Here is a 19,344-nt window from a genome sequence, read left to right on the forward strand (position 1 = left end):
CTGACTTATTTTGCTTATTGTAACACACTCTAGTTTTATCCACGATGTTGCAAACAGCAAGATTTCATTCTTTTTATGGCTTAGTAATATTCCAGAGTGTGTGTATCACATCTTCTTATCCATTCATTAGCTGATGGACATTTGGGTGCTTTCCATAATTTGGTTATTATTGATAATGCTGCTATAAACAATGGGGTACATGTATCCCTTCAAATAAGTATTTTTGTATCATTTGTGTAAATACCTAGCAGTGCAATTGCTTCATCGTAGGGTAGTTCTATTTTTAAATTTTTGAGGAACCTCCATACTATTTTCCACTGTGACTGCACCAATTTGCATTCTCACCAAGAGTGTAAGAGGGTTCCCCTGTCTCCACATCCTCACTAACACCTTTGTTTCCTGTGTTATTGATTTTAGCCATTCTGACAGGTGTGAGGTGATATTTCATTGTAGTTTTGATTTGGTCCTGATGATCAGTGATGTTGACTTTTCTTTTCATGTGTCTGTTAGCCATCTATATGTCTTCTTTGAAAAAATGTCTGTTCATGCCTTCTGCCCATTTCCTAACTGGATTATTTGTTTTTTGAGGTGTTGATTTTGATAAGTTCTTTATAGATTTTGGATATGAATCCTTTATCAGATATGTCATTTGCAAATATATTCTCCCATTCCAAAGATTGCCTCAGTTTTGTTGATTGTTTGCTTTGCTATGCAGAGCTTTTTATATTGATGAGGTCCTATTAGTTCATTTTTGCTTTTATTTCCCTTGCATCTGGCAATGTGTCTAATAACAAGTTGCTATAGCCAAGGTCAAGAGGTTGCTGCCTGTGTTCTCTCTAGGATTTTGACGATTTCCTGTCTCACATTTAGATCTTTCATCCATTTTGAATTTATTTTTGTGTATGGTGTAAGAAAATATTCCAGTTTCTTTCTTTTACATGTTGTGTCCAGTTTTCCTGACACCATTTGTTTAAGAGATTATCTTTTTCCACTGGATATTCTTTCCTGCTTTGTTGGAGATTATTTGACCATATAGTTGTGGGTTCATTTCTGGGTTTTCTATTATGTTGCATTGTTATATATGTCTGTTTTTGTGCCAGTACCGTACTGTCTTGATCACTACAGTTTTGCTACACAACTTGAAGTCTGGAATTGCGATGCCCCCAGCTTTGCTTTGTTTTTTCAAGATTGCTTTGACTGTCCGGGGTCTTTTGTGGTTCCATACAAATTTTAGGATTGTTTGTTCTAGCTCTGTGGAGAATGCTGGTGTTATTTTGATAAGGATTGCATTTAATCTGTGGATTGCTTAGGGTAATATAGACATTTTAACAATATTTGTTCTTCTAATCCCTGATCGTGGAATGTCTTTCCTTCTTTGTATCATCTTCGGTTTCTTTCATCAGTGTTTTATAATTTTCGGAATACAGGCCTTTCACCTATTTGGTTAGGTTTATTCCTAGGTTTTTTTATGGTTTTTAGTGCAATTATAAATGGCATCAATTCCTTCATTTCTCTTTCTGCAACTCCATTATTGGGGTATAGAAGTGCAACAGATTTCTGTATATTGATTTTGTGTCCTGTGACTTTACTGAATAAATGTATTAGATCTAACAATATTTTGGTGGAGTCTTTCAGGTTTTCTACATACAGTGTCATGTCATGTGCAAATAATGAAAGTTTGACTTCTTCCTTGCTGGCTTCCCTGTCTTGTTCCTGACCATAGAGGAAAAGCTCTCTGTTTTTTCCCATTAAGGATTATATTAGCTGGGGGTCTTTTGTATATGGTCTGTATAATGTTGATATATGTTCACTCTATCCCTACTTTGTTTAGGATTTTTATAAAGTATTTTGTCAAATGCTTTTTCTGCATCTATTGAGAGGATCATATGGGTCTTATCCTTTCTTTTATTAATGTGGTGTATCATGTTGATTGATTTGAGAATATTGAACCACCCTGCAGCCAAGGAATAAATCCCACTTGATCATGATGAATGATTTTTTAATGTACTGTTGGATTCAATTTGCTAGTATTTTCTTGAGAATTTTTGCATCCATGTTCATCAGATTTATTGGCCTGTAATTCTTTTTTTTTAGTGAGATCTTTGGTTTTGGAATCTAAGTAATGCTAGACTCATAGACTGAATTTGGAAGTTTTCCTTCCATTTCTATTTTTTTTTAATAGTTAAAGAATAGGTACTAACTCTCCCTTAATGTTTGCTAGAATCCCCCGGGAAGCCATCTGGCCCTAGCCTTTTGTTTGTTGGGAGATTTTTCATTTCTAATTCAATTTCTTTGCTGGTTATCAGTCTGTTCAAGTTTTCTGTTTCTTCCTGTTTCAGTTTTGGTAGTTTGTATGTTTCTAGGAATTCATCCATTTCTTTGAAATTGCCCAATTTGTTGGCATAAAATTTTTCATAATATTCTCTTACAATTGTATTACTGGGGTGTTGGTGGGGATCTCTCCTCACTCATTTGTGATTTTATTCATTTGGGTTTTCTCACTTTTTGATAAGTCTGGCTACAGGATTATCCATTTTATTAATTCTTTCAAAGAAACAGCTTCTGGTTTCATTGATCTGTCCTACTGTTGTTTTTTAATTGTTGTTTTCTATATCATTTGTTCCTGTTCTAATCTTCATTATTTCTCTTCTTCTGCTGGATTTAGGCTTCATATGTTGTTCTTTTTCTAGCGCCTTTAGTTGTAAAGTTAGGTTGCATATTTGAGATTGTTTTTGCTTCTTCAGGTAGGCCCTGTATTGCTATATACTTCTCTCATATGATTGCCTTTGCTGCATTTGAAGGTTTTGAAATATCCTGTTTTAATTATCATTTGTTTCCATGTATTCTTTTATTTTTTCTTTAATTTTCTGGTTGACCTATAGATTCTTCAGTAGGATGTTCTTTAACCTCTGTGTATCTATGGTATTTCCAAAATTTTTTTCTTGTGGTTGACTTACAGTTTCATAGTTCTGTGGTCTGAAAATATGTATGTTATTATCTTGATCTTTTTGTACTTGATGAGGCATGATTTGTGACCCAGTATGTGATCTCTTCTGGAGAATGTCCCATTGGCACTTGAAAAGAATGAGTATTCTGCTGCTTTAGGATGAAACATTCTGAATGTACCTCTTAAGTCCATCTGGTCCAGTGCGCCAATCAAAGCCATTGTTTCCTTGTGGATTTTCTACTTAGATGATCTGTCCATCACCGTGCATGGATGTTCAAGTCCCTACTATTATTGTATTATTATCAATGAGTTCCTTTATGTTTGTGATTAATTGTTTTATATATTTGGATGCGTCCAAGTTGGAGGAATAAATAATTACGATTGTTAGATCTTCCTGGTGGGCAAACCCCTTTATTATGATATATACACTTCTTCATCTCTTGTTATAGTCTTTGGTTTAAAATCTAGTTTGTTTAATATAAGTATGGCTACCCTAGCTCTCTTTCAACATCCATTAGCATGATAAATGGTTCTCCATCCTTTCATTTTCATTCTGCAGTTATCTTTAGATCTAAATGAGTCTCTTGTAAGCAGCATATGGATGGGTCTTGTTTTTTAAATCCATTATGACACCCTATTTCTTTTGATTGGAGAATTTAATCCATTTACATTCAGGGTGATTATTGATAGATATAAATTTAGTGCCATTGTATTACCTGTAAAGTCACTATTTCTGGAGACTTCCTCTGTTCCTTTCTAGTCTTTGTCACTTTTGGGTTTTTTCCCCCATTCAAAGAGTCTCTTTTAATATTTTTTGCAAGGCTGATATAATGGTTTGCATGGCTCCTTAAGTTTTTGTTTGTCTGGGAAACTCTTCATCTCTCTATTCCGAATGACAGCCTTGTTGAATAGAATATTCTTGGCTGCATATTTTTCCCATTCAGCACATTGAATATATTATAACACTCCCTTCTGGTCTGCCAAGTTTCTGTGGATAGATATGCTGCTAACCTTATTTGTCTTCCCTTTTAAGTTAGGTATTTCTTTTCTGTTTCTGCTTTTAGGATTTTTTTTTTATCTCTGTATTTTGCAAATTTAACTACAAATATGTCTTAGTGTTAGCTTGCTTTTGTTGATTTTGATGGGAGTTCTCTGTGGCTCCTGGATTTGGATTCTGTTTCTTTCTCCAGATTAGGGAAATTTTCAGTTATAATTTCTTCAAATAAACCTTCTGTCCCTTTTCTCCTCCCTTTTTCTCCTGGAACTCTAATGCTACAAATGTTATTACACTTTATGAAGTTGCTAAATTCTCAAAGTCTTAATCGTTATCCAATATTTTTCATTCCCTTTTATTTTCAGCTTCATTATCTTCAATAATTTTATCTTCTATATCATTTATTTGTTCCTCTGTTTCTTCCATTCTTGTGGTTAGAAACTAACCTCTAGTTAGTTTCACAACTTGGTTACAGCATTTTTTATTTTGGCCTGACTACTTTTTTAGGTCTTTTATCTCTAAGGTAAGGGACTCCCTGGTGTCTTCTATGCTTTTCTCAAGCCCAGCTAGTATCCTTATGATTCTTGCTTTAAATTATGGACTAAGCATATTATTTATATCTGTTTTGACTAGATGCCTGTCCATTACCTTTTCTTGCTCTTTCTTTTGGGAGGAATTCCTCCAGCTTGTCATCTGGTCTAGGTCTCTGTCTTCTTCTGTGTGTTAGGAAAGCCTGTTAGGTTTCCTGCTCCTATGAGCAATGGCTTTATAAAGAAGAGGTCACATACTGTAGAGGGTCTGACACTTCAGGAAGTGTTTCTGGTGTGTGCTATATGCACTCTGCTGTTCTGTGTTGGCTGCTCTTTCTCTCAGGTCAGTCCTCTACAGAGTTTCTCCTTGCCTGCAGTGGGAAGTGTTTGGAACTTGCCTGAGTGAGGTGAGCTTTAACCAAATTGCTTTAGTCTGCTTATTAAAAGAGACTTAATGCTATTTCCCCTAGAGCTGAAACTCTGCCGCACTCTATGGTCAGTATACATGGTGCATGCAGGGGCGGGAGTGTTGTGTTGATCTGGGGGAGGGGCCCACTGCTCTGGTTCTCAGGCACACTTGCCCTAGAAAAGCAGCACTTTCCACAGCGTTGTGCATTTTTCTCTGTCAGTCCTCAGATAGATTTCTTGAGTATTCAGAATGATTTTATTTTTATCTAGCTGTGTTCAAGTGGCAAGGCAAGCCTAGAGTCCTTCTACTACTGCACCATCTAGCCTCTCTATATCTTATATTTTCTAAGATATTTTTCTGAGATATTTTTAAAGATATTCTAAGATATATTCTAAGATATATTTTCTTTCCTGTCTCTCTACCCCCTCTTGCATATATACATGTATATATATATATATATGAAATTAAAAATAATATATATTCCATTGTTTTACAATGTTTTCTTAAGAAGAAATTTTTTAATCAATAGAATGAGCAATTAGGATATTTTCAATCAGTGTCAGTATGTTTCCAATTATTCTACTTTGTTCTATATCCATTATCCATTTGGCTTTAATTGGACATATCATTTTTTCAGTGCTTACCTTGTAACTAACAATTTGTTTATTTTGACTATAAAAAAATGAGCTATCTCCCACTTATTTTATCGTCTCCTCTCCAAAACCTTGTAAGCTGTATCATTTTTTCACTAAAGGCTCCGTATATTTATGAGTATTCTGAAATCACATACTCATTGTAATTCTTGCTCTACACTTAAAGGATTCAATCATTGTCCCATTTTTTTTTTGGTGTAATTTCTCTCTCCATCACTCAGTTGGCTGAAATTTATTACATAGGACTTTCTTATCAGCTCATGGGAAATGTCTCTTTGCATTTTTGAATGTTCACTAACTTTTTTTTGTTGCTTCAGTGCCTGAATAAATGTTTGGCTGTGTGTAAAATAATCAGATCAAACTTTCAGAAAATTATAATTAATCTTCAAAATTCTAAAACTAAATGCCATTAGGAAGAAGTTTGAGCATAACATAATTTTTGTCCCCTCAAACGACTAGAGAATTTTCCCCAGATGCTCAAAAGAGTTCTCTATATTATTATTATTATAATTATTATTTTATTTTAGTTCTGGGACTAGATCAAAAAATAATCTAGATCTAAAAATAATCTAGATCTAAAAATAGATCTAAAATAATGTATTCATTACATTAGATCTAAAAATAATGTATTCATATTTCATTCCTTCAGTTCTCTTTTGCAGGATTTTGTTTTGTTTCTTTGAAAGAGGTTCTAAGGCCATTGTTGCATTGCCAACTGGCAATAATCCTTCCTAATTCATTCTGAAGTTTCAGGTAATACAGGGCTTTGTGTGTGAATGAATTCTTTCAGCCTTTACTTTTCCTCTGCCATCAGAGATTGGCAGTTGCATGTTGCTTACAGTGCAGAGGTTGTGTGTTTGCCACACCAAGGGTGATTCAATGTGATTTATCACTAGTCTATTCTGCTAGGCTTCTTGTTGTCAAATCAGTTACAGAAAATTCCCAAAGCTAGCCTGTTCAGTCAGCTTCCTGATGTTCCAGATAAAGGATTGTTATCTTTCCTGCTTAAGACTTGTAACAAACCTTAAAGAACTATGCTTTGCTAGTTTTAGCTGAAATCACCCTCCTAGGGCTAGCTTAAAGGTATCTTCACAGACCCTGTTTGAACCTCCAGACATTTCTCACCTATTCCTCATTTGTTTTGGTTCATTGATATAGATAGTCTTTGTTTTACACGTATTTGTATATATTTTTTTCTTGTTGCTAGTTTTTGACTGTGAGGTGAAGGGGACACATTCCATCTTTATTCAATTTACAATAAAAAATATAACAATGAAAAGGTTTTTTATAGTTAATAAAAATGCTGTTAGTCATGCTGTTAGTTAATAAATATATTAGAAAAGAAAAATGAAAATACTTTTTGTAACATAAATAGAAAAATGATTGTATTCTTTCTGTTGTTTAATGGGTTATATTTGATTTACAATGGGGATATAGTTCCAAAATAATTTATTTTTTAAAAAAGAAGTGTTTTTCTTTAAATGTGATTTATTTTCAGATTGTTATGTTTAAATAATCAGCTTATATTATGCTTATGTAAATTTTAATATTGGTATACTTTATGTAAGAAGCTGAAATATTTAAATTTTTAGTGTATAAATAAATACGTGTGTATACACACACACACAAACTTATATATACATATATATAATATGTGTGTTTCCTTTGTATACAGTCTTGCAAATCTGGTTTCCTAAACAAAGAAACAGGTACTTGCTTTTAAAAACTAGAAATATATTTCTTAAAAAAAAAGTGTTCGTTAGTTTTCAAGAATACTGAATAATTATTCTATTTAAAATTATACCTTACTTGAAAAAAAAACAAATAGCAGGATTCCCCAACATAAGTTTACTCAAATTGTGACAATTTTCCAATCTTCTCAAAGTGTTTTCTATTCCTTTTCCTGTTTTGTATAGGGATTCTTTAATTATGAGAGAAGGAGCTGGGAAGTTCCCTGGACATTGAGTGAATCTGGTTGTGGATAGGCATGGTATGTGTGTGTGTGTGTGTGTGTGTGTGTGTGTGTGCGTGCGTATTATGTGTGTATGTGTGTGTGTGTGTGTGTGTGTGTATATTAAGTGATGAGTTTACACTATTCTCTTGTTATTTTTTCTCTTTGCTTATATACATAGCCTGTCTTATTCACACTGATCCTATTAAAAAATACATACTTAACCAACTGAGCTAGAGAATTAGTAACAATTTGAGATTTATTCTCAAAATTTATATTTGGTATCTTTTAAAAAAGCAAATAAATTCATAGACACTATTTTGAGAGTCTGCATTATAATTAAATATTTTATGAAATGTCTTTCCATTGCAAAACAGGTATTTTGTCTTCATACATATACACAACAAAATACTATTAAAATCAAGACACACACTTACAAATAAAGGTTTTCCAGTGCTTCTCTTAGTTAATAACTAGACTTCAGTTAAGAGAAATCACGAAGTGTCATTTTTTTACTCAATTTTCTACTTGTTGATGCCTTATTTGCTAGTTTTCTTCATTTATTATTAAATACTGTCTGTTGTTTAATTGTAGCTCTTTTCAACTCTTTTATGGTATAAAAATTGTGAACTACTATACAAAACTAGCATTTAGGTTTTATATATTTTAGATAAATAACTAAAAATAAATTGTAGAAAACAGCTCATCAGTATGAAATGGCATTCATATTTACAAATATAAAACAATGAGTGATTATACAATTTATAATCTATAAAATTATAGGGGGTAACTTTTGAGTATTCAGGCATGCTAGACACTTTGCTAAAAGTTTTATGTGGGTTGCTTCATTTAATTCTCACATTTGTGTGCTAACTATATCTGTTATGATTATTATGGCCATTTTACAGATGGTATAGTTGAGGCTGAGATATATTTGCTCAATGTCACATGACCAGTAACAGTTGAAGTGATATTCAAAATGAGATAATCTTGATCTAGAGTATGTAATGTTCCCAGCTGTTGGACCACACTATTTTATTTAAACAGTGAGCTCCAATGTGCAATCCATATATACCTAGAGCTATCTCTTCAAGGAAAAGAAGAAGAAAAAAATGTATTAAATTATTTCAAGTCACAGAGTCAGTGTTAGTCATATTTGCACAGTATTACTTCAAAGTGCATCCATGTACTTAATCACTACACTACAAAATTATTTATCATTGATGATCCCAAAAAAGAGCATTCTGTTAATAGTCTGGCCCAGATAAATTCCCCCCCCAATACTAACTCATGTAGAAATCTGACCTATTGTATTTAATAGCATTATCTTTAAATTAAATTGCGGGGATGTTTTTTAGTTTAGTTTCAGATTTTTTAAACCCTTAATTTTTCTCTTCTGCATATTCCAAAGGTTTACCATGGCTATGTCACACAAATAACTACACCAGAAATTCAAACTTAATAAATACTAACATGTATTAATATACATAATATATATAATATTAGTTTATATTAATATATGGGTTAATCCTTTCAAGTTAACTAATCCACCCCACCATACATTTTGTGACACCTGTTTCTGACACACCATTACTTCCTACCTTATATTTTGCCTTGACCAATTCTTTAATGTATCTCACTCCCATTGTCTTTTTTCATTTACTCCTTTACTTTCCTTATTCATTCATTTTAGGGATTTTGTTCTGCTCATATATTTTGTCTGTCAATTTACAAATTATTTTCATTTCTCTTATGCAGACTATATATTATTATCTCCCATTTGCTCTGTCCTTGCAGTGTCAGTGTCTGACCTCAGAAGGTTAGGTATTCAGACTCTGCCACAAGAATGACTTATTAATGGCTCCTTCCAATCTCATTCCAAATTTTTCTCTGAGTATACAATGGAACTCAATTTACCCAATATCACACAGATTAAAAGTATCAAGATTAGCATTTAAACCATATTCTGACTGTAAGCCCTGCACTTGAATACACAAGAGATTCAAAGCGAATTCACATGAGGTTATAGCCACAAATACTCATACATGTCAGTAACAGAGAGAAAGAAGGTATAGACCTTATGCCTTCTATCATGGGTTCTTGCCAGTATTCGGTTAAAATGTTGTTACTTATTTTAGAGTATATTTTAAAAAATGAATATCTCATTTATCCTCTTGACATGCAGAAACAAAATACACCTTTCTTTTTTATTCCTAAGTAAAAGAAAAATACATAGATGTGTATCCATTATGATAACACCTGAGTTTTAATTTATACTCTTGAATTTTTAAACTAATATGCAGTTGACCCTTGAACAACACAGTAGTTACGGGTGCCAAACCCCTGGACAGTCAAAAATTCATGTTTAACTTTTGACACCCCAAAAACTTAACTACTAATAGCCTACTGTTGACTGAAAGCCTTAATGACAACATAAACAGTCAACTGACACAAAGTTCGTATGTTATATGCATTATATACTGCATTTTACAATAAAGCTAGAGAAACGTTATTTAATAGATGATAAGGAAGAGAAAATACATTAGAGTACCATATGTACCATATTGAAAAACATCCATGTATAAGTGGACCCACACACTTCAAATCTGTGTTGTTCAAGGGTTAACTATGTGTGGAGGTGTTCATATCTCTTTCATCAGGATAAAATCCTGTCATGATAACATTTTATTTCAAGAATTCTAACTTACTGTGATATGAACCTCTAAAAGCATTATTATTTTTACAAATAAAATTAAGACATTTTATAGGTGTTTAAGAACATTCTGATTTGACATAAACCTTATTTTTAAGAGGGAAGCCATCTAGTGGTATCTAAATAGAATTCGATGGAAAACTGCAGATGTTTGATACTGCCTGTTCCAAAAATTACCTAATACACATATTTTTTTAAATGTTTGCTTATTTATTTTTGAGAGCAGAGGGAAAGGGCACACAGAGTGGGAGACAGAAAATCCCAAGAAGGCTCCATATGATCAGTGAAGAGCCTGACACAGGGCTCAAACTCACAAACCATGAGATCATGACCTGAACCGAAACCAAGAGTCAGATACTTAACTGACTGAACCACCCAGGCACCCCTAATACACATATTTTTAATTTTTTTTTTTGAGAGAGAGACAGAGCATGGCATGCACACTCAACCAGGGAAGGGGCAGAGGGAGAGGGAGAGAGAGGATCTTAAGCACTCCATGCCCAGCACAGAGCCCAACACGGGGCTCAGTCTCACAACTGTGAGATCGTGATCTAAGCCAAAATCAAGAGTTTCACGCTTAACCTACTGAGCCACCCAGGTGGCTCCACATATTTTACATTCTTAGTTCTGAGAGTCAACATCAAGTCTATTGTTAAATTTGCTTTCTCATTATAGTCTCTCCTCAGTTTGAAGGAATTAAACTTTAAAAAAATTACAACAAGAAAAGGAGCTAGTGGTTTAGAAGGGAAATATTCTCTATATTTAATGCCTAAATTATTTCAGCACAGTTGGGACACAATTAAAGAGAAGGATACTAATGCATATAGGGAATATAATGCTGGTAATTTCAAGACTTACACTTGGCTTTTCTGATTTCCTAATTATTGATACTTTTTGCCTATGTGATATGAATTGGCTGTTTATAGAGATAAACTTACAAACCTAGACTATTTTAATTTAAATTAATTAAAGTTAAATAAAATAAAAAATTCAGTCACAGGAGTCACATTTCAATGGTTCAATAGTCACAAGTGACCATTAGTTACTGATGGACAGTGCAGACAGAAAATATTGCAATTACCACACAAAGTTCTACTGGACAAGCTTAAAAAGAACATGCAAAAACCTTTTGATTTTTACTATTTAATTTAGTCAAAGACCGATTTTAGAATGAACATGAAAACACGGGCCTCACCTCTTTGCCTCCTAGAGTATGCTTACAATTTTATTTTGCTCTTCTGTTTGGAATTCTGTATGCTTTTGTACAAAACACCATTTCATTAAATGTATATAAGCATCATGGTAAATAAATGTAGATTGATGTGAGTGAATTTGAAGCAATATTAACTCACGATGTTTTACATAATTTGCTTTCTAAGCCAGGTAAGGTTTTTGTTTGTTTTTTCTCTCACATTTGGTACAAGAATTATTTTCAGGAAGACCTCAGTCAAAGCATTGTATTTGAACCCATCCCCCACCCCCAAAATAAAACCCAAGAAACAAAACACAACTTTGACCAAAATCTGAAGTGGTGACATTCAGGCTTCCTTCCAAGTATGAACATTGTTTGGAGAGCATTTTTTAGTTATAAAAAAAGTAGCTTACTATTAATTTTTTATACTCAATAAATATTTTATTTTTGAAAGAATCAAATTTTATTATTTATAAAATAGAGTATGTCTGATTAAGTTGAAGAGAAAATCCTTAAGAAACCCAAAGTAGAGATACTAGACATGTTTGCAAGTGTTAAATGGACAACCCTAGATACGTGGGTGAATTCTAACACTTTCTGGGACTTACATTGACTTTGCATTGAAGTCTAAATACCTCAGTGCTCCTAGTCCAGTAAGTGTCTGGATTCTTCTTTGTCCAACTTTTCCACTGTTGTACCCACACAGCCCTATAAATATACTCACTATGCATTTTTATTATATTTCTTTCCAAACACACTCTTTTCTCACCTTGTCAATTATCTAGGTCCTACCTAAAGTTGTTTATGTTTTTCTAGTCCACCTGTGCCAGAGTGATATTTCCCTCTTTGTAATTATTATAACACACAGTTGTTTTTAAAAATCATATCTTTCCTCCCATCACAAGCTATAATTATAATTTGTTTCTAAGTCATTTTTTATCCAACTCCTGAGATCAGAAATACTGTATAAAAATGCTTATGAGTTTACTAATGTGATGGTTTACTAACCACAATGTGCTTTTCAGACACATTTTCAAAATTTATGTGATTTTCTAAACAAATATTATTTCCCTAGAAAACAGTAGGAACTCCTTATCAATTGGTTACTCTTTGATATGCTTTTGCTATTTCCTGCATTTTGTTTCTTTTTTTCCTCTAACTTTGTTTCATTTTCTTAATAAGACTAATATTATTTGAAGTAGGAAGCCTACTCTGGATTTCTTTTAATTTTTCGGTATTTTTTGAATATAGGATAAACTGAATAAAAGAGAAATTATTTTCAAGATTCAATCTGTAACATATCTGCTAAAATCTCATAAACCAGGAGCCATCCAAACACAAGAAAACAAGAGATAGTTGTGATTTCTGAGGGTAATGTAGCCTAAATTATATCTCTACTTTTCCTAGGTACACTCAAAGGTAGTACTATCTGCTATAAGCTGCTAGCCACATGTAGCTATTTGTCTTTATATTGATTAAAATTAAATAAAACTTAAAAATTAATTCCCCAATCACACTAGATAACCTTTCACATTCTCAATAATCACCAATGTCTACTGACTACCACAGCACGACATAGAATATTTCCATCATCATAGAAAGTTCTATTGGATAGCATGCTCAAGGAATGTGTTTTGCAATTCAAAGTGGTTTCCTCAATAAGGTCAGCCTTCTTAGAAACTGAAAATTAGCAATCTGGCTTTCAAGCTGAATTTAAAATGTACTCCCTACATTTGATAGCACTATAAATATTATGATAAGAGAGTTGTTTGAGGTTATTAAGCAAAAATATCTGCTAGCTACTCTTGGACATCAAAAGGTGCAATAAAAGTATATAAGCTTCTAAAAAAGTATTGATTTTTATTCTTTACTTATTGAAAAAAATTTTACCTCAGTTAAAGCTCTTTTGACTATAAGTAATAGAAAATGAATTTAAGCAGTTTAAGTAAAAGGGAAACATTTTTTTAAATTTTTTTTTCAACGTTTATTTATTTTTTTGGGGACAGAGAGAGACAGAGCATAAACAGGGGAGGGGCAGAGAGAGAGGGAGACACAGAATCGGAAACAGGCTCCAGGCTCTGAGCCATCAGCCCAGAGCCTGACGCGGGGCTCGAACTCACAGACCGCGAGATCGTGACCTGGCTGAAGTCGGACGCTTAACCGACTGCCAGGCGCCCCAAGGGAAACATTTTTTAAGGGGAGTATTTTAATAATTCTGGGAGGTTTTCAGAATTCAGGGATGGTAATTCATGGCTATTGAACTCCAGAGGAACAAGATCCACATATTTGGGCCAAAGTGTTATTATGCTCTCAGCCTTTCCTTCAGTCTGTAGTGACACCCTCTCCACTCTGTGCTCCTTCATGCATGTGCTGCCTTATTTCTGGAACCTTGCAGGGCAGTATTCTGTGCTCCACCACTTACCAGATCTAAACAACCAGCCCACAGAAACTGCTATGTTTTCTCTCCCCCACATTTTATCTCACTTCATTTTTAACGTGTGTGTGTGTAACTGAGATAATATAGAATTAATATATTTTGTCCTGCTTTTCTTCATAACAACTTTATTGTGTGTGTTTTCTCATAGTACACACATTTGGATACATCATATTTAATGTATCCAGAAAGTTAAAGTATAATAATCTATTTGAAATTTATTTGACAATTCCCTGATTGGACAATGTTTTGTTAACAAACATATGTTTAGGGGAGCCTGGATGGCTCACTGTTAAGCTTCCAACTTCAGCTCAGGTCATGTCATGATCTTGCAAGTCATGGGTTCAAGCCCCAGGTCAGGCTCTGTGCCAACAGCTGAGAGTCTGGAACTTGCTTTGGATTCTGTGTCTCCCTCTCTCTCTGCCCCTCCCCTGCTCATGCTCTGTCTCTGTCTCTCAAAAATAAATAAACAAAAAAAGTAAGTTTGTTCCAAATTTTCTGTTATAAATAATGTGTATCTCTGAGGATATACTTACCACACTGGTCATCTCTATATATACAATGGTTAGTGGTGAACTTGAATATTTGACTATATGACTTGGACTAAGGACTGACTATATGACTATATGACTAAGGACTATATGACTTGGTCATCTCTATATATACAATGGTTGGTGGTGAACTTGAATATTTTTTTAAATTAATTTTAAGTTTATGACTAAAATACCTGTTAAAAAGACATAATTACATTAGAGACCAGTTTAAACTACATATATTTGACCTAATAGGACATTATGATAATAAAGAAAAGATACAGTTATCATAACTTTATTATCTGATAACTATATTATTGAGTTTATTTTGCAATTTATGCCTAGTTCATTTTGCTGATACTACTCAAATATCAATTGTATTCAGAAAATGCATATATCCTTTCATTGGAGTTTTTGATATTATAAATATGTTTAGTAAACATGTGGTTTGATCAGTACTGTCTATTTGTTGTAGGAATGGAGATAGAGATTCCAAATTATAGACAATGATCAGCCAAACAATGGACTTGAACTTCAATACTTAGACCATTTTCAACAACAACAACAACAAATTCATAAACATTTACCTAAAGAAATGTTGCTAAAAAGCAGAAGCTTGCTTCTTATATATAATGACAATGCATTGACTTCATGTTATGATTACTGGATGTTGGGAGAAATCAACTGTATTATGATGGAAAAATATTTTTAAAATAGAAATAAGAACTGTTGTTAAAGTGATTACTAAAATATTGACATTGATTTGACAGATTACATAAGATGCCATGTAAAATAAAATGTCATGCCATATATTTATGTATTTATATATTTTTATCTCACAGAATTTTTTTTAACATTCTAAGTTATCATGGGAGTAGCTTAAATCCTTAGAGATGTGAATTTACTTACATAAATTCCTATATCTGCCTTGAATATGAGTCCATTTTCAGCCACACTCAATTTCTCCTACACACTTTATATAAAAGATTGACCCAAGACTGAGGCCTGTTAAAGCAAGAGAAGTTCATCCATAGTGTAAATTCATCCCAATGTACTACCTCTTCAACAAATGGAATCAGATGACAAACACTTTCAGTGAATATAACTATCAAAATAAACCAAGAACAGCCTTTTGGTTCCCACTCTAGGATGGCAAGTTCGAAGAATAATGCATGGTTAATATTTTTTTAAGTTTATTTATTTATTTTTAGGGAGAGAGAGAGAGAGAGAGAGAGTGCGCACACACTAGTGGGATTGGGGTGGGGAAGAGCGGAGAGGGAGAGAGAATTCCAAACAGGCTTTGTGCACTGTCTGCTGAGCCCGATGCAGGGCTCGAACTCATGAACTCTGAGATCATGACCTGAGCTGAAGTTGAGTCAGAATCTTAACTGACTGAGTCACCCGGGCACCTCTGCATGGTCAGTGTTAATTTTACTATTCCTGTGTGTCTGTTTGCGTGGGTGTGGGTGTGTGCGTAGCATGCAGTTTGAAGGAGATAGTTTTGTGCCATGCTGAGATCTGAAAAATGGAGAGAATATTAGAAGCTGTTTCAGGGACAGAAGGGAGGAAAAAAAAAAGAATCCCAGAATTAGATGTTTGAAGACTTCGGAGATACAGCTATAGTATCTAGTGGGAAAATCCAACTAAGTTTTACTGTGTGAAGTGGAATATGGCCTTCTACATAGTTATCTACATTACATTCCAATGATTTTAGAGATTTATTATTTTCTGATATAATGATTCATAGTAAGAATAGAAGCCACCCAACAATCCCAATTACTTACACTTGAATGGATAAAACATATCTGGTCAAAGCTAAGGTTAGTAACATGGACACCATGTTTAACTCTCTCTCTCTCTCTCTCTCCATATATATATATATATATATATATATATATATATATATATATATATATAAATTTCTTTATTTTTTAATGTTTATTTTTATTTATTTTTCAGAGAGAGAGAGAGAGAGAGAGAGAGAATCCCAAGAAGGCTCCAAGCTGTCAGTATAGAGCCCAATGCCTGCCTTGAACCCATGAACTGTGAAATCATGACCTGAAATGAAATCAAGAGTTGGGTGCTTAATGAAATGAGCCACCCAGGCACCCCTATATAATTTTTTTTTAATTTCCATTTCCAGCTCCTGGTTCCATGAAGTCTATCTCATTTTCTGTCTCTAGTAGCCTCTTAGACATCCTAATAAATCTTTACCATAAGTCCTTCTTGTATGAGCTAGCTAGAGTGCTTTTGTGAATTTTGCAACTTAAGAGACTTGACAAAAACATCAGTTTTCAATTAGGGGAAGACGTGAGAAAAGAACCTACATTTTCATACTCCCAGCCTGGGTTCTCTCCACATTAACAAGCTCCTGGCTACTTTTTGCCTCTATGACACAAAACAAAGGGTGTTGTGTGACTGATCCTTAGCTTTGAAATGTTTCAGAATCAGACCACATCATAAACTTTGTAAAAATACGTTCATGAAGCCATTATCAACAAAAGCCACATATAAGTTTGATTCCAGATACAATTTCATTGCCTGAAATACAGAGAATACAGAAAAAATTATCTCCCTCAAACCAACATGCTCTTGCTAGGCTACTAAAGAGCCAACTTTGTTCACATCTTTTCAGAGCACTGCACCAGAAGATAAAATGTGATTCTTATCTGAAAAGTATTTTATGTTGCTTTAATAATAAATATTGCTGATGGTTTCTTATTTTAAAACAGAGTGGTCCTTAAGAAGGAAACATATAATTAACACAAGAAAGGAAAAGAAGAGAGTGTTGATGTGTAAGCACAGGTTATCATTGGTTACCTTTGGCTGTAGTGCTATGAACCATCTCCCCTGAACAATCTGCTCCCAGACACACATGCATTAGGAACATAGGGTGTTTGAGCAACGAATATTTTACAAAAATATATACCATGTATTTCATCTGTACTTTAGGGAAAGGAACCTATTTTACACACACACACACACACACACACACACACACACACACAGAAACATTTTTTAAATTTCTTGAGAGAGAGAGACCATGAGTGGGGGTCAGGAATGTCATACAGAGCCTGATGTGGAGCTTGATCCTACAAACCATGAGATCATGACCTGAGCTGAAATCAAGAGTTGGATGCTTAACCGACTGAGCCATACAGGCTTCAATGTCTTTTTTTTCCCAGAACTCTCTTTGGGGAGATGGCTTTGGGGTTATGCAAAGTAGGCCATAAATAAAAATAAAAATAAACAGAAACTTGCTATGGCAGTTGTAGCATGTTTCTTATGCAACAATAAACTCCTTACTGATGGAAATTTTCATATGCCATTCCCACTAATTCACTTTACTTATTGTGGATATTTCTGAAATATTACTCTGTTTTGACACTTAAGACACCTCTTCCAAACCTCCATTGCATTCTTGCTGTGAGCAAACCGTATTTTCCAAGAAATTGTTCTGTTAATCATAAGAATCAATCTTTTAATGTTCCATTAACCATGCGATCTCTTAGGCAAAATAAATTCCTTCTCATATCTATCAGGTCACTGCCACCTTTTCAGTGAGCAGACCAGCATGCAAGGAGATAGCATACATTTCCACAGACAACTGTTCTTAGAAAAACAAACAAAACAGAACAAAAATGTGTTCCTCAATTTATGACATTTAAAAAGACAATGTCCAACAAATGATGTGATGATGATAAAAATATACTACCTGGGTGCAATACTAATCTGCTGGTTACCTTTTCACTTTGACCCACACTTTTAAAATCCCAGTGGATTTCAAAGAGCTTCACTAAGCCCTATACTCTTCCCCAAAGTGACATAGGAGTGAAGGGGTCTAAAAGGCCAAAGTGTACATCTACCACTCTCATATCAGTCAGAACTATCCCTGGCTTAGCTAAAATAATAATTTATATTAATAAATTAATAATTTATATAGGACTTTTGGATAACTTTACATGTTAAGAAAGGTTCTTTTGGTTTAAAAATTAAACTGCTAACAAATGAAAACATTGGTCAAGCAAAAGTATGGGAATGGCTCAACATGTGAATTTCTACCGATACTGATTTCTTCCTATAAGACAGATATGAATGACAGATAATAATGCTGGCAAGCATTGGCTTGTGACTAAAATGAATGGATTCAGGTTGGTAAAAAATGTATATTCTCCACAATTTTTATAAACATATTGTACCCTTTTAGAAGCAGCAGTGCTGATAAAAATAACATGTTACCAACAGGGACCACTTGCCCTAAGCTGATGTGGCCAAGGAAAAATTCTCATGGATCATTCCTATTTTTCCCTTTCATCAAAAGTATAAATAATTAATACTATTTAGTCAATGTGTAAACATTTACCATTTACTTTTACTTTCCCAAAGAAAATTGACCAGTGTAGAGATCATCTGTAAGGGAGAATGCATACTGGGTTTGATGACAATTATATTTGAAAATGGATTTTGAGTTGGGCTTTGAGCAATCATTGGAATACACTTAAGGAACTTTGTTAAGCTAGTAAGATTGATTCATATAACTGAAAATTCCAGGAGTATTAGGCTTGATTGGATCTGAAGTTGGAAAGAGGTCATTTGGAATGTCTTTGCCCTTTGTGTTTGCTGAATTCTTAATCAGGTGTTCTTGTGGTGGCAAAATGGCTGTAGTAGCTTTAGGCTTACAAAGTATTTAGTGCTAACATCATATCATTCACTATGAAAAAGATTGTAATTGGGTCTGCTTGGGTACCTGTCAGAACTAGATCAATCACAGTTCTCAGGGGTATTCAACAATCTGATGAACCAGCTTTGGTCATTTACAATAATACAGATGAGGCAATATAATTCACATTTTTATCTGGAGGGCAAGAGTGCAGTGTCCCAAAGGAAGAGAAGGGTTCTATCTTGAGAAACAGGGGGAAAGAATTCTAAATATATAAAAACAAGAGATATATCCAACGACTCAATGAAATTTCTTCAAAGCAAAACAG

General features: G+C 33.8%; 1 protein-coding gene and 1 long non-coding RNA gene across 7 annotated transcripts in view; both read right to left on the bottom strand.

Annotated features, from left to right (window-relative positions):
- The window catches only part of CCSER1 (coiled-coil serine rich protein 1), a 1,258,994-nt gene that overhangs the window by 316,536 nt on the left and 923,114 nt on the right, over positions 1 to 19,344 (bottom strand). The gene's annotated exons all lie outside the window — the stretch shown is intronic.
- Positions 13,964 to 16,264, bottom strand: LOC128314199 (uncharacterized). Its single transcript, XR_008295693.1, has 2 exons — positions 14,470 to 16,264; positions 13,964 to 14,363 (listed from the first exon to the last, which is right to left on the bottom strand). It is a non-coding gene; the product is annotated as an uncharacterized LOC128314199 (long non-coding RNA).

This window comes from Acinonyx jubatus, chromosome B1 (assembly GCF_027475565.1).
Source record: "Acinonyx jubatus isolate Ajub_Pintada_27869175 chromosome B1, VMU_Ajub_asm_v1.0, whole genome shotgun sequence".
NCBI classification, from domain to species: Eukaryota; Metazoa; Chordata; class Mammalia; order Carnivora; family Felidae; genus Acinonyx; species Acinonyx jubatus.